Source organism: Phasianus colchicus, chromosome 3 (assembly GCF_987193195.1).
Source record: "Phasianus colchicus chromosome 3, bPhaCol1.hap1.1, whole genome shotgun sequence".
Taxonomy (NCBI): Eukaryota; Metazoa; Chordata; class Aves; order Galliformes; family Phasianidae; genus Phasianus; species Phasianus colchicus.
Window position 1 is genome coordinate 43,692,941 of NC_143438.1, and position 20,973 is coordinate 43,713,913.

Sequence of the window (20,973 nt, forward strand, 5' to 3'; positions counted from 1 at the left end):
TTTATTTATAAGGAATAATTTGCATGCCATGCAAGCCCAAGTCTGATGGTGTATTCTAGCCAATCTGCATCATCATGTGTGTTATAAGTAAACATGTTTTCCTGATCTGAATTTATCTTGTGGCCAGAAAGGATAGCCTGAAGATCAGAATGCCCATGTTTCCATGTCTTAGCTGCATGTTTGCACTGCTCAGCCAGACATCAAGCTGAGATCGGGAACTCAGGGTTCTATGTGGGACGCAACCGTGAAATTGGAGGCAGAAAAAGGCTCTGTGCTATGGCTTTTGGAAGATTGTCTTGCTTTTTTGTAGCATGAGCCTGCTTTTAAGGAAACAGCAAGGTGGTTCCCTTTACTATGTCAGGATCATGACATACATAGTGGAGTGTACTCAAAGCAATTGCTGGATTGCATTTGAATGCAATCTGGAAGGTGTTTCAGGAGTGAATATAAAATGATGTGGCTGTGAGTAACTGTTCTGTTGTTTAAAGGTACAGCCCAACTTAAGATCACTGAGATACGTAAAGAGTGGATGTTGTAGCCGTTTCCACCTACAGATCTGCTTTTGTGTTGTTGCATTGCATATATAGACAGTCCCCCAGTTTTAAAGGATCTGCTAGAAAGCTGGTGTACTATAGGAGTCACTTTCTGGGTTTGGGAGTAATTTTGAAGAGAACAGAAAGGAGTTAGGTGTAACTTCAACACAGCGATGAGACTGCACAGACTGTGCACTCCCAGAATAAAAGGGACTACATCTAGGTACTGACTACAGACATGCACCCCTCTTTAGAATAGATAACAGTGCTGTCAACAAAGTGTCAAAGAGTCAAGTTTTAAATATATGGGAAGATCAGTGATAATTGTGACTCTAATGAGGAACTCTCAGTATTGTCTCTCTTGCCTCCTTTTTTCCCTCTTTCGTACCATCTACTTTCTGAAATAATTTCAAAAGGTATTTTCCAGTTTATTTTGGAAGGATGGTGAGATATGAGTTTAGCAGCTGGTTCAGGCATGTATTTCTTCTGAGAGTTGGTTATTCATCTATGAAATGAAGGTGTTACTTCACAAAGTTGTCATGAAGATAAATTTAGTAGAAGCTCTCTGATGTGCCAGTAGAGTTCCTGACTAATTAGTTTTGCTCATCTTCTCTCTCCCCTCAGGCATATTTTCTCTTTTTTCCATTTCTTCTTCACTAATATTAAATGGCTACTTTTACTGTTTGCAGTAGTGACGGCTTATTGCCATTCTAAAAACTTAAACTATCTCTTATTTATCGTTTTTGAGATGGCCTTGTCTATCTAGTACTAAGTGGATATTGCTTTAAAGCTTAAAACAGAGCTTTTGTCTCTGTTGTATGCTTGAATTTCTTTTAAGAAATGACACATCTGACATGTTGTCCTTGATTAAATAATGAATTTAAGGACTGGAGATCATTAACGTGCATTAAGAACTGAATTTTCAAGCTGAGGTTCTCACTTTTCATCCAGGTTTTCAGGTTTCTTTCTGAAGCCTCCAAGTAATTTAAAGTACACAAGTACAGACTTTTCCTAGTCTTGCTTCCTGCTCATTGATCTGATTAGAGTCTGCCTTTGCAGACAGTTGAATCAGCAAATCTGGAAGTGCAGAAACTGCATAGATGTTGAGCTAGTTTTTCCACTGAAGAAATCATAAAGTGCTGTTTTGTCTCCTCTCAGGCTAGCAGCTTTAAAACTATACTTGGATTATTTTTGAGCTGACACTGGTGGCTTCTGGAGGCTTGCCTCCCTTCATCAGTCTGTCAGAAACTACAGATCACCTTTGGGTAAAACAAGAACAAGAAAACTCTGTAAGCCATTTGTGTAGGAAGAGTCTGTGTAGACGACAGAAACTGACAGGAAAGGGATAAGGAGAGACTGTAAAGTGATTTCAAATGGATGACTAACAACCCTCTTGGGGTACCTACTCTGGTGTAAAAATGGACATTGTGTCAAAAGAAAATTTGTGAAGACTGAGAAGTGGAATAAAATACCTACCCTCCCTCTCAAATGAGATGCAGAAACAAAACAATGCTTCCTGTATTTAATGTGTAAGGCCTCACTAAATGCCTATTTGGTAACTTCATTTTATTTCTCAACCTACTTTTAACACCTGTTAAGTCCCACTTATTCTCTTTGCATTAACAAGGAATGTTGCAAATAAGCACAATAATATTTATTAATAGGATCTGCAGTTGATCACTGTTTAAGTCTGACAGTTTCATATTAAGATAAAAATTCCTATAAAGAAAATCAATTGTTTACTAAAATATCTAGAACTAAGAACTTTTTAAAAAGAAAATAGTTCTTAAATAGAAGATTTAAATATATTTATTTGGAAGAATAAGTTGAAAATATTCTATATAGCCATATACGTGTATTAAGAATTCTGCCTCTACTCTTCTTTCACATCTTTTGGGGAATGTTTTATGGTAGTGTATCCATCTCCTGCAATGGATGTTTTGGGACTTCAGTTGTCCTCTAGACTGAGTTATACGGGCATTTCTGCAACAGCTTCTCTTGATGTGTGTTGAATAGTACAACAGTGAATCACTTGACACTGAATGCTTCAGCAATCCAAAGGCTCAAAGCCATAAATCAGGTCCTAGAAACTCTGAGGCTGGACTTTTTTTTTTTTTTTTTTTTTTTTTAAATACAGAAAGATTATACTGTGCTCTGTTGTCTTTTTGGTGACTTTACTCTCTCAAATATTATGTGTCTGTGAGACACATCTGTCTTTCACTGCCAGGACTGTCCTGTCGCCTGCTGGGTTTGCTGTGGTTTGTTCTGACATCCTTGAAGTGAAAATCCTTGTTTTCCAAGAGTGACATCTGTCAGCCTGGGCTTCTTTGTAGGTCTTTGGTGGCCACTGAAAGGGAACCCCATTTTGAACTGATAAAACCAAGAAGATACATTACAGCATAACATGAGAGAGTCTTGCATTGGGTATCTCACTCCTCATTGTTTCTATTTTATTTAGATTGCTGGTAAACTGTGCCCTGTGTGTGAGTTGGACTTGTCCACTAGTTGTTTCAGCAAATTAAGCTCTTCTGCATTTAAATCTGCCCCCTTAACCTTCCAGTTAACCAGCACTGACCTTTTATGTGAGCTCTAAGACTACACCTTGGTCCAGTTTCTTGGAACATAGTCTAAAGGTTTCAGAAGAATGAAGCCCTGTAGGGTCCTGTCTTTTATTCCAGACTAAGACGTAACTGTATAGGAACTCCTGTTTTGGGCCTCTCTGTTTTGGGCTAGATGTTAAAGGGAGAGCTGAAGACCTACCTAATTTTTTAAAGGAAGAAGAGAAGCTGCCCATGTCTGCTGATGTCCTTCAGTGTTGTGTTTACTGAAGAAGTGTGGGATACTTGGATGTGGAGGTGGGGATCTCTGATGCTTTCTTGCAGCAGCCCTGGCTGTTTGGATTATCTTGGATGTGAGTAAACAGAAGGGGCTCACTCAGCCTTGAGGGACATAAATTTTTTTAAAAGGCCATTGCAAAGCTGGCTCTAGATCCAACCAAACATGCTTAAAACTCAAGATATCAAGAGCAGGCAGCGTTCAATATGTGCTACCAATCTTGGCAGAGGTATTCAGGGAGAGGGGCTGCCCTTTCTGCTGCAGAGAACAAAAACTGCAACTTTTGATGACTAAATGTCACAAAAAATGAGCATGTGCAAGCAGGAGGCTTTCTCCTTCATCTCCTAAAGGAAAATGAAATATTGCAGAAGGTAATTGTATCAAAATATCACAACACATTTATCAATTTCTTTTGTGTGAGGCTATAGGCACCTCTTGCAGTTGTGTGCTTCCCTCTTCCTTGTTTTAACAGGTTCAAACTAATAGTTGGTTGTTATTGGGACTGTGGGGAAATGGCAACCCAAAGTAGAAATCTCTGTATTTTCCATTATATCAAGATATTGGACTCAGTGATCTTTGTGGGTCCATTATATTTTATGATATTCTATGATTTTATATGGGATGGAGCTGAAACAGTAAAATGGTAATACTCTGTTTATGGTGTCCATGTATACAGACTCAGAGTATGGAGCTTGTACTTTTCCAGCATTAAATAGAAACTTCTGATTTGAAAATACATATTTTAAATGTTATGAAAACAAAAAAATATAGCTGGGCTGGCCAGGAAGAAATTGTATTCCCAGTGAATGCTTAGCTTTTTAAACAGGACAAATCATAAATCTCAATTTATTTTGTCCTTTAGAATGTGAAACATGACCAGCATTCCCAAAGAAAGAGAAAGGTATGAGTAAAAGGTCCAATCCAAAACATTCTATGATTCTAAGTGAAAAGAGGGGAAATAAATAAAAGATTATTGTGCACTGATTACTTTGTGTTTACTTTTGCTTTCAGCCATGCTCAAACTGTGTTGACTGTAATAGCTGTTAACAGATATTAAAAAAATCCCATGCATGAAAACAAAACAAAGAGCTCTTTTACTTACAGTATTTTATAATACATTTTAAAAACAATCAGTGGACAAGGAGAAGGCAACTGATGTCATTTATCTTGTGGAAGGACTTGTGCAAGACCTTTTACATGATCCTCCACCATACCCTTATCTCTAAATTGGAGAGGTATGGATTTGAAGGGTGGACCATTTGGTGAATAAGAAATTGGTTGGAAGGTCAGAGCCAGAGGGTTGGTCAATGATTCTGAACTGGCGTACAAGTGCAGGCTGGTGATGAGCAGTGTCCGCTAGGGGTCAGTCTTGGGACTGGTACTCCTTAACATCATCAATGACATAGACGATGGGATTGAGTGCACCTTCAGCAAGTTTGCTGATGACACCACGCAGAAGGAAGGGATGCCCTCCAGAAGGACTTTGATAAACTCGAAAGGTGGCCCTTGTGAACCTAATGAGGTTCAACAAAGCCAAGTACAAGGTTTTACACTTGGGTAGAGGTAATCCCAGATACGTATACAAACTGGGAGAAGAAATCCTTGAGAGTAGCCTTACTGAGAAGGACTTAGGGGTCCTGGCTGATGAAAAACTGAACATGAGCCAGCAGTGTATGCTTGCAGCCCAGAAGGCCAGTGGTATCCTGTGTTTCATCAGAAGAGGGGTGACCAGCAGAATGGAAGGAGGTGATTGTCCCCTTCTACTCTGCCCTAGAGAGGTCCAAGCTGGAGTACTGTGTACAAGTCTCAGGTCTGCAACACAGGAAAGACATAGAGCTTTTGGAGAGGGTCCAGAGGAGGGCCATGAAGATGATAAAAGACTGGGGCATCTCTCCTATAAAGACAGGCTGAAGGGCCTGGGCTTGTATAGCTTGGAAAAGGATGCAGGGAGACTTCATTGTGACCTTCCAATATTTAAAGGGAGTTTATAAGTATGAGGGAAATCAACTTTTTACAGGGTAGATAGTGACAAGACAAGGGGGAATAGTTTTAAACTAAAAGAGGGGAGTTTTAGATAACATGTCAGAGAGTGGTGAGGTGCTGGAACAGGCTGTCCAGAGAAACTGTGGGTGCCCTGTCCCTGTAGGTGTTTAAGGCCAGATTGGATGGGGCCCTGGGCAATCTGATCTAGTATTTGATCTAGCGGCTGGCAGCCCTGCCTGTGGCAGGGGAGGTTGGAACTTGATGATCCTTGAAGTCTCTTCCTACCCAAGCCATTCATGATTCAGTGATTCTATACTTTCTACTGGCAAGTTCTTGTCTTTAGTAGAGACATAGTCAGGCATGTGGGATGTTTTGTTTTGTTTTAGCTAAGTTTTTAAAGGCATAAGGTGTTAACTCTATTCCACCCTCCTGCTTTATGAAGGAGCCATACCTCTGAAACACAGTAATATCTACTGGCCTCTCAGTCCCATTTGGAACTTAGGTGCCGTTTTCTACAATAAGGAAGTTAATTCTGCACAGCAAGATATCCTTTCAGATAAGATATGCACGAATAAGATATTTAATGCAGACTAAGCAATGCGGGAAGAATGGAGCATGTTTACTTGCTCATGACTGTGGAAGGCACTACAAATTCCATTAAAATAGAGGAGAAATGACTGGATTATTTGGAATGCTAATGGTTGCTGTAGAGAGATAACATTTAAAGTATAATTTCCTAGCTAATTATCCTATCTATATGTTTCCTTTATAAGATACTTAAACTCCTACTGATACAAGAATGTACAGCATCATTAATTTTTATGGAAAGGGCTCCTAAATGAAGAAGAAGAATACACAATTAATAGGAAATCACAGCATGGTTGTGTGGTTCACAGATCCAATATCTATGATAAAACTCTGATGGCTTTTTCTATTATTCACCAAGGTTTAAACTTTGCTGCCTATTGCATTTATATTGCTGTATTCTCAAGAACTACACTGAAGGCAAATCACCCATAGGGCTATATGAAAATTGTTGCCTTGATGTCACAAGTCTCTTGTGCCTTAGCTGGAAGGTTAGATAAATTTTTGTTTCTCTATAGTCCCTGTCAAAAACATAGCTTGCAGTAAAATTAATTCTTGTTAGTACTGTCTCTTTCATGTATCTGAATAAGGTTTTATTTCAAAAAATCACTGAAAAAAAATACTTGCTTCAGTTTTAAGATTTGACCTGACATTAAAAGGTTGCTTGGAGTGCTGAGTATGTTCAAAGGAAAATCTGTCAATTCCTGGAGTGAATAATGCAAATGCAATAGTTAAGAAAAGAATTTCTTAAAAGAATTTTGAAGCATTTAGATGTTTCTGTGAATACCTCATTACTCCAGTTTTCTTAGTTAAATAGCATCTGTATTCAGTCTGCACTTGTAAACAAAGTCATTGCAGAAAATGTTCATTTTTAACTGAACGAGGAATCAGGAGCCAAAAACTTTTACCTCTATGCCTCCTTCATACCACTTACTGATGCCCTTTAAATTTCAAGAGCCAACCTTCAACTTTTAGGATTAACTGCAATTTTTCAAGAGGCTGTGTAGTTTTAATAGGAACAGAGTGGCTTTTAGGAAGAGTATATTTTTTTAACTGTTGAGTATTTAAAGACTTGAACAAGTCTGTAGCTCTTGTTTGGGAGTCATGTGTGTTGATAGCGGATGTCAGTTTCATTACCACTAAGCATTTATTTGACATCTGTCATTACCTCTTACAAAGAGTGTCAATTGAATACAGTCTTATTCAGGTTTTCACAATGTCTGTTAAAAAATAGAGTAACACATGCTTCTAGGCTGAAAGCATCTGAGACAAGGTGTGTTCATTATTCACAGTTGGGGTATTTTCATTCCAACTTCATACAAACATTTCTTCAGAGCTAAAATCTAAAATCATTCTCTTCCAAACTTATCTTACAGGCATAGCTGTAACATAATTAAGATGAGTAGCAAGTATTAAAACTACTAAATATATTATATGTAAGACTGAGGAAGGTAAAACAGGTTTGAACCCACTCCCCAGCTGCCGTGATGAGTTACAGACCTCCACAAACAGCTGGTTTGCATAGGATGTTCCTTTCTGTAGCATTTGGCGGTCTTGCTATGAAAAACACACTTTACATATCACTCCCCATTTCAGATTTTTCAACACTGAACTGTGAAGGAGTTTATATTGTTTCTGCTACATATCCAAGGTAGACTAAATATGTTAAATTATGTGCATGACATATTGCAGATTAGATGAGCATAGCTTGCACTTTGTGATCTATGATTTGATTTGCATGATTCATGGTCGTGCTTGATAATGTATTGATAAAACAAACATTTTGTTCTTCCAAATTACCATTATGCACTTAAATATTGGCATTATTGAATGTTTTCAGGATTCCCCTCAGTGGCCCAGCAAATCAAAAGTCTGATAGCATAATGATTCGAAACGTTTGTAGAGGCCTCTTAATGCAGTTTAAAATGTCAGTGGTGAAATATAGTGAAGGGAATTACATTTTTAAAACATTTCTGGCCCTGCACACATGGTAGGGCAGCACAGGCACTCTGACAGCTGCAGCACTGTGGCTCTCTTCTTCCACAGTGTTGTTCTCTCTAACCTGGTGGGGGTCTCACACCAGTATGTAGCTTAGCTCCACCATGCTGCTCTCTCATTCCCCTTCTCAAAAGAATGGGAAGGGAAAATAACACAATCTTAGAATGGCTTGCTCATAGAATGAGCAGGGCTGCCACACACCAGCTCAGCTGCCCAGAGCCCCATCCAACCTGGCCTTGAATGCCTCCAGGGATGGGGCATCCATAACTCCCCTGGGTAGCTGTGCAAGCACCTCACCACCGAGTCAAAAAGTTATTCCTAGGATCCATCTAAATCTTTCCCCTCTTTTAATTTAAAGCCATTCCCCCTTGTCCTATCTGCCAATGTAAAAAGAAAGTTCCCCTCTTGCTTGTAAGCTCTCTTTATAGTACCGGAAAGCCACAATGAGGTCTCCCCACAGCCTTCTCTTCTCCAGGCTGAAAAAGTCCAACTGCCTCAGCCTTTCTTCATAAGGGAGGTGCTCCAGCCTTCTGATCATCTTTGTGTTTCTTCTCTAGACCTGCACCAACAGCTCTACATCCTTCTTGTGCTGGGGGCTCCCCAGGCTGCAGTTCTACAGGTGGAGAGTCAGGAGGGTAGAGCAGAGGGGGGCAATCCCCTCCTTCTCCCTGCTGGCCATTCCTCATTCCATTTTCATGCAGCCTGCTGACTCATGTCCTGCTTTTCTTTCAACAGAATCCCCAAGCGCTTTTCTGAAAGGCTGCTCTCAGTGAGTTCTTCTCCCAGAAGCCCATGGGTTTATATAAGAACAGGGACATCACTCACCAGTTACTGTCATAAGCAAAACAGACTCAGCATAGGCAGATAATTTATTGCCTATTACTAACAGACAAGAGCAGTGAGAACCAAAGGCAAACTAAAACTCCCCCCCATCCACCTTCTTCTATCTTCTCCTCCTGGGCAGTGCAAGTGAATGAGGAATGGGATCCACAGTCAGTCCAGAATCCTTTGTCTCTGCTGCTCCTCCATGGCCACTCTGCCCTGTCCCACGTGGTTCCCTCCCACGGGTGCTGTCTTTCCTGAACTGATCCTGTGTGTGTTTCCCTCAGGCTGCAGCTCTCACAGCACTGCTCCAACATGGCTCCGTACCATGGGGCCCACCCTTCAGGCACTGCTCCACACAGATCTCCACAGGTGGCAGCTCTGGGCCATGGGCTATGCCTCCTTCTGGCCTCATCTACTGCTGCCCAGCAAGCTCCTCTGTGGCTGCACGGGCAGATCTGTTCCACACAGTGCCCACAGGCTGCATTGGGACAGCCTGCTCCTTTGTGGGCTTCTCCTGGGCTGCAAGGAGCTGCTGCTGTGTACCTGGAGCTTCTCCTGCCCTCCTTCTGCACTGACCTTGGTGCCTTCAGGGCTATTCTCTCGTATTCCTTGCTCCTCTCTCCCAGCTGCTGTTGCACAGCAGTTTTTCAGTTCCTTATATCTGCTCAGCTTTGACCAGTGGTGGGTCCCTTCTGCAGGTGCTGGAGGTAACTTCCATTTGACATGGGGCAGCTTCTGGACTCTTCTTGCAGAGTAGTCCCAGTGCTATAAAAACCTTTCCCCGTAAGACCAATCCTAGCCCATTGCATCCATGCACAACTCACTTATTTTCTAGCTGTGCAATTAAGCATGCACACGTAGTGTATAACACATCTATTAGGTACTGTAAAGAACTAGGGGGATAGTCCACTAAATGAATGGGTGAGGTCTGATCATCTCTTTTAAGGCTACACAGAAAGGTACTGCTGCACCTTCTCTCCTTCTCCTCACTCCTTGCAGGGCTTTTCTCACACATTTTTCCCCACTCCTCACTGTTGTGCAGTGTTTTGCCCCCAGCCTTTCTCCAAGGCCCCAGCATCATGGCTGCAGGGCCCAACCATACCCTGTGGTGAGCCCTGGCCTAGCCTTGTGCAGGAGCCCTGCAGTCTTCTGCCAGCCTGAAGCACCTGCTTGCAGTGCAGAAGGGGACAATAACAAGGCCTGGTGAGTGAAGATGCTTTTCCTGTGTTCTGTATGTAATGTGGTAGAAAATATCTGCTATTGAGCCATCCTGCCAGCCGGAGACACTGACTCAGTGATTTTTGTGGTCTCTGTCCAGGTTAACTCTAGTATGGGTGGCAGATGGATGCTGATCAAATTGATGAACCAACAGTTGTCTCAGCATCAACAAGAAAGGAAAAAAATCTCTTCACAGTATTTGTCCCAAGAGCCCCTTGCTTTGTAGATACAGCTTTAGTAGCAATAGCACTAGAGTGAACATACCTTTTGTCTGAAGCAAGATCTGAATGTGTGATGCAGTGCTCCATTCTTCTGGGATACAAATCTTGTTAGCCACCAGTGGTATTTACTATCTATCAAGTTCTGGAAAAGAGGAGGCTCATAGGAGACCTTTGTACCACCTACAACGACCTGAAAGATGATTGTAGTGAGGTGGGGATTGGCTTCTCCCAGGTAACAGTGATAGGATGAGAGAGAATGGCCTTTAGTTGTGCTGGCAGACGTTCATGTCAGATACTAGGAAGAATTTCTTCTCAGAAGGAGAGGTGATGCAGTGGCACAGGCTGCCCAGGGTGGAGGTGGAATCACCATCCCTGGAGGCATTCAAGATCCATGTGGATGTGGCACTGAGGTACGTGGTTAGTGGGCATGGTGGTGATGGGCTGACAGTTGGACTAGATTTTAGTCCAATGATTTTAGTGGTCTTTACAGCTTTGATGATTCTATGAATGGTTCTTTCTATTGATGGTTCTTTCAGCACCAGGACAGTAAATGTAGAATGTCCATGGAGTCTACACTGAGATGCCTACAAAGGTGCAGGAAAGGGCAAATGGTTAATGCTATGAGTATGTCCAAAATATCCACAGACTGTGCGTATTGGTACAGAAGTGATTGCAAAAAATGTGGAGTGCACTCAACAGTGACTGGTGCTGTTAGAGAATTCCTGTAATTTTAAATGCTGTAATATTTAGGGATGGGTAAGCTGGTTAAGACCAGATAAGCATCTAACCTAAACATTTGGGGTTTGAAGTTGTTTGTTTAGCTTCCCAGGGCCACTCCCGGTTTTCATACACTCCAGCACTTCCCTGTTGGGGCAAATCCAGGAGGGGAAATATCAAAACACCATGAGAGAGGCTGTTATGTGAGAGTTAGTGGCCTCATGCCAGTGACCTGTTAACCTAGCAGCTCGATGAGCCATGGTCAGAGGTAATGCATCAGTATAATCCACAATGCGCACCTTGTTTTATGGCTCTGCCCATTTTTTCTTTGCTGGTCAGCTGTTGGGACTCAGAGATTGATCTTGACTTAACTCAGAAAACACTACTGAAAACTCAAATAGCAAAATGCCTACTTACAGTAGAGTAATAGGTGTAATATTGATTATTGTTGGAAAATCCAGAATTGAAGACTAAAGAGAATGAAAGTTATGACTCAAAATGCAAGTATGTCTATCAGAGGCAAGCTCTTGATGTGTTGTGGCAAGTATATCTCATTCTTCAAAATGAGTTGCCTTTTAATAAAGACATATGAGGAGATCAAAGCATTTTCTTGTGTGTTTTGAGGAGCTGGGCTACTGATGGGACACAGATGAGTTTGAGACTGTTGTCCAATATTTCCAGATAAAACAAATTCATAAATTAACACTGGAGAAAAGAGCATTCTCAGAATAGTTTATTTTATGTATTAAAAGGCAGAACAACACTGAAGTGCCTTTCTTTATTCTGGCTTTAAAAAAAGGTGAAGAAAACACTTTACATAACTGTACTCTAACACAAATCATCTGTATTTTTGTATTTCTATCTCTATGTATGTAGTTACAGAGAAATATGAAGAATATCAACTACTCAAGGAAATGTTGTATGATTGTAAAGAACAAGTGATTAACTTATTATGGTTTTGATGCTCTTGAGATACCAGGTAGTGCCTTGTAGCTGTATTTTTCATTTTTATTAGACATCATTTCCCTCTGTGCTAGTAAAAGACTGCTTTAACTGAAATCTTTCTTAGTGACAAATCTGATCTAAATTCCTTTGCTATCATTTTCAGGACTGTGTGAAAGATTTTTTTTTTCTTCTAAACAGAAAATTTATCATTCTTCTGGTGAAGGTACGCTGTGTCTGCAGGCCTGACTTTGTGTATGGTGTAGCTCTCTGTCAATTACTTTGGGTACAACAAAATCTCTGTGTAACTTTTGTTAACAGCCACATGTCAGGACAACAACTGCAGTATCCTAACAGAGAGACGAAGGAGAGAAACTGCAGGAGCTTATACTACCCTCATTACTGCCCAGTCAGGAGTTGGAGCAGTTCCTGCAGCATCCTAAGAGATATGACCCCCCCCTTCTCTCTTGTGGCAGTTTCTTTGGTTATCATCTCTAGGCTTGTTTGTTAGAACTTCTATTTTGCTTGCTCTAAAGTGCATATAATGCACTATTACCAAAGGCATGCCTACTGACAGTAGAGTAATAGGTGTAATATTGATTACTGTTGGAAAATCCAGTTTATAAAAAGCATAGCTCACATGCAGATGAAAGGTTTGTGTTGATTATTAGTTCCATAGATAATGTAGTACGAATGCTGTTCCAAAAGTAATGCCTCCTATTTTGTTATGTTGGCCCATGACATCAGAGGTGGATGTTGGTTGTATGGCAGTAGATGTTAAACCTTCCTACCAATATTCCATTACATTCTGTTGCTGTGCGACAGATGGCAGCAGAGGGGCAGTCTGACAAAACAGTGTCTGACATGAAAGTTCATTTGAGTCAAAGGTGTGTCATTGAATTCCTCCATATAAAAAATTGGCACCCACTGACATTCATCAAAAATTGCTGAATGTTTATGGAGACCAAACAGTGGATGCGAGTACAATCAGGCAGTGAGTGGTGCATTTCTGCAGTGGTGACAGCAACAGTGGGTCACTTCTGCTGGTGCAGATTTTTATGAACACAGCATGGCTCTTGTTTGTTGATGGCAAAAATGTATAGCTAAGGTGGTGACTGTTGAAAAAGACTGTTTTGTAACTGAGAATTTACTCTGTCAAATAGTGTTATTGTGCTCTTTGTATCAGTTGTCGTTTCCATGGAAATAAATGGGAGGCATTGCTTTCAGAGTGAAAGCTATTCCTGCTTGATAGCATCAGAGAGTGGGAGCTGGAAAAATGTCTTCAAAGAGTAATGAGTGGGAAAGGGAAAAAGACAATGAAGAATGCACCACATACACCCACTCTTTTCTTCAGTATATCTCATGGTAGAAGAGAGTGCTTTCTTTTTCATATTTTTTTCATTTCACATACTAAGGAGAATCCAGAAATCCTGATGCTATTAATCACATGGTCTAAGGCTGGTACTGTTTAACCACAAGTGTCCAAAATTAGGTATCTAAATGTACGGATAAGTAATGGATTTAAGTTGTATTTGAAAGTACTCATTGCTTACAAGTCTTTTTGGAAATTGGAAAGAACAGAGATAGAGGAAATGGACATTCAGCTTGTGGAAGAAGATTAATTCTGAACAGATCTAAGTTGGGTCCAAGCTCCATCCTTGGTGGTTTTTTTTTTTTTAATTATTATTATTTTTTACCCTATCTTCACAGGAAAGTCTCTTACCCAAGAAATAGGAATGGTTGTGATTACCTTCTCATTTCTTTTTTTCCGTCTGCTTTTATTTTGTAACTAAGAAATCATTGTGCCCAGACACTTCTGTTTAAGCTTTCCAATCCCCCTGAAACTAAATATCCAACTGCAGGTAAGTGCCAAAATACAAACTGTTTTAACAGTTTTATTTTTCCCTCTCCTTTCATCTGTTCTTTGTGTCTCCATGTGCTGTTCTGAAGTTTACAAATCCTTGCATGGGGTCATCTGTCAATCGCTCCTGTGCTACAGGCCTCACATTTGATCTAAAGACATTGCTTAGTTTATGTCAAAGCTTGTTGTTTGCTGAGAAAAAATAAATACCGAGGCTGCGGTTATAGGATTTTCATTCCTTCATGGGCGCATCTTGGGAACAGATGTGGATGTACAGTCAGCCATGTCTTGTCATTTGAGATGTGGCACAAAAGCATTTTTTGGTATAAACCCTTCTACATGTAAAGTCATCCTGGAGTGAAAACAGATTGACCTATGCTACAAAATGACTTTTTATAAAGACTCTTCTCCAAAAGTACAAAAGTACTCCTTTGCTGTGGGTTAGCCCCAGTTGGCAGCAGCACACCATGCATGCTGTCCCTTTATTGTGTTGGGTCAGTGGAAGGGGAAAAGAACAGCAAAACCCAAGGGTTGAGTGAAAGACTGTTTACTAAGCAGAAGAGAAGTAGAAAAGAGACAGAAAACAAGTGATGCAATCACACGCCACCTTCCCATGGGCATACTGATGCTCACTCATCTCCATTTTATTTCTGAAAAATAAAATGCATGACACCATGTTTTGTGAGACGTCTCTTTGTCCAGGATGGGTCAGCTGTCCTGGTTTCTGTCCTCTTCCAGCAATTTGTGAACCCCCACCCTCCTTGTTGGCAGGGTAGTGTGAAAAGTAGAGAAAGCCGTGACAGTGTTCAGCAGCAGATAAGATGTTTTGGTCACAAATCCAAGGCATAGCATTGTACAGGCTGCTACAAAGAACATCAACTCCATCCTAGCCAGACCCAGTGAGACCGCTTTGCACACCTCTACCATCAGACCTGCTAATGTTTCCTTTGTCATTTACCTGAGAAACACGAAGCATGAGGCTGCCTTTCTACCCTTTAGTACTATCTAAAGGTTGACATATGTGGGTTTTTTTTTTTTTTCCATTGGCTAAATTTTATGAGAATTATTGATTTTTAAAAAGTATTATTTCCTTTTTTTTTTTTTTTTTTTTGCAGAAAAGTGGTGTGCTGCTACTGAAATCCAAAGTTTTGTGTAATGTCTAATGTACTTTGCATTTATAATAAGAGTTAAGAGAGCACTGTGTAAACAGTGTTTAACAGTGAGTTCCCATAGTGAATCGAGGCAGGATCTCTGTACACCAGTGGTTTATGTGCCACAGGGAAAGCAGATGAGGGAGCTTTTTTAAAAAATATTTCCATTTCAGCTTTCTTAGTGTTTTCTCTTAGTCTTGATAAAAATGGAGGAGGCATTCACCTGAGTGCCACCCTGTAAATGAATTCTTTATACTTCATACAAAAGAACTTTTATTCGTATCTTGCTGGAAACTGTAAATCTTCATTTCTATGCCTCCCTGCCTTGCAATTTTTTTTTTTTTTTATATTCATAAAACAGTACAGCATACAACTTCTCTTCTTTCAAAATAGTAAGGAGTAACCACAACTGAGATATTGAAATATATGGAATATAAGACTGCTTTGAAATGTTGGGTTCCTGTACTTTATAGTCCAGTATTCATTTATATATAACATTTTCTTAACAATTCCATATAAAGTTAAAATTTAGGTTTGGCATTAAAAAAATCCAACAACAACAAAAAAGCTTTGGTAAAATTGTGAGATGGACCAATTATGTTCAAGAATTCTGACAGAAAGAGCTACGCTGAGCAAGCATTTCACTGCTGAGAGCTCTGCTAGGCAGTATGAACAACCATAGGGTAAAGCTGAGAGCATAATGAAGTGACTAATTTAATTTTCCAAGTTTTCAGAAATGTCCTAAGTAATGTAAGAAATCAAAGGTATACTGAAAATTTGAGACTGAACTTCAAAGTTCCTCTTTTGTTAGCAAATTTAATAGTATGTTAGTTACTTCTATGACTGTGTGTATGTATTGAGCCCCCATCTTCCTTTATGATTTGACTCACTATTTGTAAAGAAACTACTGAGATGTTTTAATTTTTTTTCAACCTTGAGTATTTTTAAGTAAGACTTTCAAGAATGCAATTTCCATTTAATCATGAAGCTAATTTACTGGGAACATTCTCAACATTTTCATGTCAAAACTGTCAGCTCAGAAATCTCCTACAAGACATATGGCAGAGTCTTATCTAGCTTCCTTTTCTTATCCAAAAGGAAGAGGGTGAATTGCTATTTAATTCATCCTCATTCAACCACATTCCTTTTTTCTTCATACTTTCTCATTGTTCCTTTGTGTTTTTTTAAATAATTGCACTGTTCTGCTTTCTTGACATTTTATTGCTTCTTTTGTTAAACAAATGATGTCAACTGAGATTTCTTCAGTATTTTCTTCTTAATTTTGGTACGTTACCTGTTGTACCCATCAAAACCCTGTCAAAACCCCTCATTTCGTGATGGAGTTGTCTTTGCCATTCCCCACTTGCTCTTTTTTTCTGTTTTCACAGGACTTAGCTATTTTTCCTTCTACTCTCACATGATTAAGGTGCACGTTCTTAAAGAATTATGCATCTCTCTCTTTTTTCTCACATTTTTATGGGACTTAGCCCACCTGCCATTGATTGCAATGGGGATTGCATGACTGAAAGCTGTAGAAATACAGCTTTAACAAGAAACAAACTTGTTTGCATCAGTTTAGTAACTGGAAAACTTGGCTCCTGGCAAATCAACAATATTTTTCTGAGCTCACCAGTGCCAGGCACTTGTGTACCAGTGCCTCTCCCAGCTTGGGCAATGTGTAGACCCCATCTGAGCTCAGGAGGCATATCCCCTGAGTATGCCTGACCAATCTGGTGACCTTCTACAATGGCATCAGTAGTTAAAGGAAGATGACTACTGTCATCTACCTGGACTTCTTGAAGACTTTTGATGTGGTCCCCCACCACATCCTTACGTCTAAATTGGATATATAAGGAGTTGAAGAGTGGACTGTTGAGTGGATAAGGAATTGCTTGGAAGGCCAGAGAGTTGTGGTCAATGTCTCTGTGTCCAGGTAGAGGCTGGTAATGAGTGATGCCCCCCAAGCGCTCCATACTGGGACTGGTGCTCTTCAACATCTTTATCAATGACCTGGATAGTGGAATTGAGTGCACCTTCAACAGGTTTGCTGATGACACTAAACTGAGCAGTGCGGTTGATACAATAGAAGGAAGGGATATGATTCTTCAATTGTTAGTAATTAATTGTCAGTGTGATTTAGCGTTGTATAGGCTTGTAAAGGCCAAACAAAACCTTAATGATCTACTCAACTAAATCATAGATATTATATGATGAAGTGACAGTTTGCTCTGTTATGCTAACAGTCTGATAATGTTGCCAAGATTTAGGGTACAAACAGATACATTAGAGTATTTATTTTTGTCATACAGATTAAATTGAGATAAAATGAGTGCTAATATTATGCTATGAATAGCATAGCAAAGCATTTATTTGACAGGAGAAGAGGCCACAGGCACAAACTGGATCACAGGAGGTTCCCTCTGAACATCAGGCTGCACTTCTGTGCTGTGTGGGTGATGGAGCCTTGGCACAAGCTGCCCAAGGCTGTGGGGTCACTTCTTGTGCTGAACAATAAAGAATTGTTTAATCACATTGAGCAATTTTTTTTTTTTTTTTTTTTTTTTTTTTGTCTTTTAGAGGAGATTACCACATTGGTTTTATGTCTGTATTTCTGAATACATTTTCTCATTTGGCAGTCTTTTCAGCTTTTCATATAGTTTAAAGAGTAAATATGTGATGGCTTAAGAGGAGAAATACTTAAGAAACTGAAATTTAAGACAGAAGGACAATGAAATATTCAGCTAATTATTGTGTACATTAGAAGTGTTACCAGAATTTGAATCCATCTTTGGCATGGTAATGTACATTTAGCATGGTAATGCCATTGCCTTACAGGACTCTCCACCTGTCCTGCCTTTGCCGTGTATTGTTACGACCTTTGAGAGTTTCACGAGGTTGGAGGGTTTTTGGCTTTGGCCCTGAGTGGGAAAGCGTGAGACCTGCTGCATTAGGTAACATGGATATTTTCAATCTGAATGTACATTTTTTGCTGGCACTGTAGTTTTTGCCTTCGCTTAAACAGACATTGCAGATATTGGGCAGGACATGTGGCTGCTCTAGTTATTTAAAAATACTGAAAAAGTTAGCATACCGTTACAAAGTCAACATTTGAATGATGTTCCCTGGCTTCTATGCTTCTATTAATTGCTTTGAGCACAGATGGCTGACTGTGTTCAAAGGACGAATTATCCTTTGTGGAAGAGGAGAGTACGGATGGAAAACAGCAAACTTTCTGTGGAATTGTTGGAGTATTAACTTTCGTTGTCATATTTAAGAAAATTATCATTTTCAGTTCTCTCTTAATAGTTCATTAAACTCAGACTGAATTTTTGACATAGATGAGACAGTTTGTGAAGCAGTAAGTAGTGGTCAGGACAAAAACTAGATTAAAGTGGAAGTAGGAAATACTGTTTAAAGAGGATGCAAAGAAAGTTCACAGAAGTTTCTGATTTTCACAAGAATGACCCTGCTCTAAAGTCACCTCCAGAGGCTGGTTCAGCAGAAGAGAAGCCCAATCTGATTACCTTTAGTCAAGTCTTTGGAAGAGCTTTTCTTTGCCAGTGGATTACAGGAAAAATCTGGAGAAAGTAGCACTTTGCACCACTGCATTGTAAATTGTAGTGTAGCAGCTGACACCAATTGTTAGACATTTCCTGTAGGACGTGTCATTATTTTATTTTGCTTTTTCCTAAAGGATTTATCTAAATGCAGAGAATGATGTTGCCATTTTCTTCCCACTCAGGCAAGGAAGACCTTGGACTGGGATCAAAATATAATATTGTGCCACATCCTAGATGGACATTAAGTATTCTGTTTTTTATCATATCTACTAATTCTCTTATTTCATGTGCTGGTAGAGAAGATGTTTAACCAACACAATTCGTGCTTTGAGCACTTGTTTACTTTTTATTCATTTTGTAGGCACATTGCATCAGGGTTTGAGCACACCTTAGTCTGAGACCTGAAATCTGACAATCCTGCCAGGGTAAATGTGATGAGGTCAGTATTATTTTGAGTTGATGTGCAAGAAAAATGGACTTAAATGGGTGAATGTAAACCTAAACTATTTCAAATACTCTCGTTGTTAAACTGGCAGTAATCTTTTTGTTTGTTTGCATTGTGCTATAGTGCTTTCAAAAGCAATCTATTTACAAGACTCCCTCTCACTTTCCTCTAGTGACTCCACCAGGGTGTGCAGGTTGGTTATTCCTCCATGGCTGAATTCACTATCACTGACTCTTTGAACTGTCAGCAATCCCGTCATCTGCTAATTAAGGATCTGAAGTTTCAATTGCAACAAACGTAAGGTATTTTCATTTATTAGGTACTCACAAATCACATTACAACCCAAGGCATACGTGTGTTCGCTGCAGTCTGCCTTTGGATGCAAAAATACTTAAGCTAGTGAGACCACCTTGAATAGAAAATGGCTGTGTCAGCCAGTCATCACATGTACAGTGTAAACACACACAGTGAGGCAGATTCTTTCGTAAAACGTAAGAGTTATCAGGCTCTGCCCAGACACCAGCCAGACTATGACCAAAGTTTCAAGCTATAATTCTTTTATCGTTCTTCTGGGTGAAGTATTATTTCAGCAACTTTGTGCCGTGAGCCAAAAAGGATTTTGTAGGGTAGTCCCACCTGCTATTCACTGGGAAAACTTATTTTTAAACTGTTTCCATGAAGTATGCCTGGTATGGGATCAGACTTTACAAGCTGAATGAGGGTTCTGCTGGATACATATGCAGTACAGTGCCTTAGTGTATGCGCCGGAAAAGGTTCAATGCTGGACTCTCTCCCTCCACACCTCATTTTTAAACTGTTAACTATAAGCTCTCATGGTAGCAATGCTACATCTGTACCTCTGGGGCCACTTTCAGGTGCCAGTAACCTCCTTAAAAGTACCCTTTGTGTACATTCCTTATGTAGGAGTTCTCAGGCCAGAAGTGGGATGTGTGGAAGGTTCTTGGTACCCTTCTTCTAGACCACCTGCACTATGAAATTCTTAAAATATTATGGAAATGTTGTAGAGAAAGTAAAATCCATCTTTTTGTGGTCAGATTACTTAACAATGATGCTTTAAGGATTTGCAATTTGTCTCTGATTTATTTGTCAATAAAGATAGCTGTATTTGGACTTGCCAAACTCACATAGTTACAAATGAACCACATTACAGCCTGCAGTCCTTTACAGAGAACATTTCTAACTTATGACCTGAATCAGAATAGAACTGTGAAAATAACATATGTTTTTATTCTGAGGGAAAATACTTGTTTGCAGGACGTCACCATGATTTCTACAAAGGTTTCACCAGCGGTTTCAGAAAAATGAACATGACTCTACTGTCTTTCTACTTGTCTGACATCTTCACAATAGGGTGATGAACTAAGAAACCAGGTATCTAAATGGTTCTTAAATTTCTATCTTTGGTAGCATTATTTCTGCTATTTTTTTTTCTGCTGCAGTTGTCTGCTGTTTGGTAGAAAGTAATTGTTTTCAGATGCAAATAAGCCTTTTTTTTTTTTTTTTTTTTTTTTAACAGAATGGTAGAAAATCATCCCTGTATTTTGTTTATTTTACATTGCTTTTCTGGCTTTGATTTTCAGGGTGTGCTACATGCCACTGTTTAGAAAGTATACTGCCTTTGCATCTTTCATATTGGGAAAATAATCTGCTAGGCAAATAAATATGTGAAATAATCTTTAGAACTGTGCTCTAAATAGTGTAGGTTTCCTGTCTGCACTTGATGGAAAGCAGCAAAGAGTTGTTTTAGACAGTTGTTTTAATAAGCAGTTTTGTATTTGCAGTTTGTGCTGTGGCTACTAATGTTATAGTCCAGGTCTCAGAAAGTACAGTAATGCTGATGATATCTGAAAAGGTGGTTATGGACTGAATGGTATGTTTTATGTTCTCAAGTTTATGGCATTGTAACATCCCTTGTATTTTTATCAATGAGAGCTACTGGTGGAGGAGCTATGAAATCTGTTCTACTGTGATTGGACTTACAAAAGTAAAAATATTATTTAAAAATGAGCAGAGAGATTCAGTCCAACTCCTTTCTGTATGTACCAGTGACAGATTTTTTTTGCATCCCTCTATTGTTA

General features: G+C 39.6%; 2 long non-coding RNA genes across 4 annotated transcripts in view; both read left to right on the forward strand.

Annotated features, from left to right (window-relative positions):
• Positions 1 to 19,164, forward strand: part of LOC149918540 (uncharacterized) — an 84,104-nt gene extending 64,940 nt beyond the window's left edge. For both annotated transcript variants that reach the window (XR_016465100.1, XR_016465101.1), the window contains 4 exons: positions 17,705 to 17,820; positions 18,612 to 18,674; positions 18,791 to 18,868; positions 19,047 to 19,164. This is a non-coding gene — a long non-coding RNA (uncharacterized LOC149918540). The remainder of the gene's footprint in view (positions 1 to 17,704; positions 17,821 to 18,611; positions 18,675 to 18,790; positions 18,869 to 19,046) is intronic.
• A 996-nt stretch (positions 19,165 to 20,160) lies between these two features.
• The window catches only part of LOC149918541 (uncharacterized), a 34,982-nt gene continuing 34,169 nt past the window's right edge, over positions 20,161 to 20,973 (forward strand). For both annotated transcript variants that reach the window (XR_016465103.1, XR_016465102.1), the window contains exon 1: positions 20,161 to 20,266. This is a non-coding gene — a long non-coding RNA (uncharacterized LOC149918541). The remainder of the gene's footprint in view (positions 20,267 to 20,973) is intronic.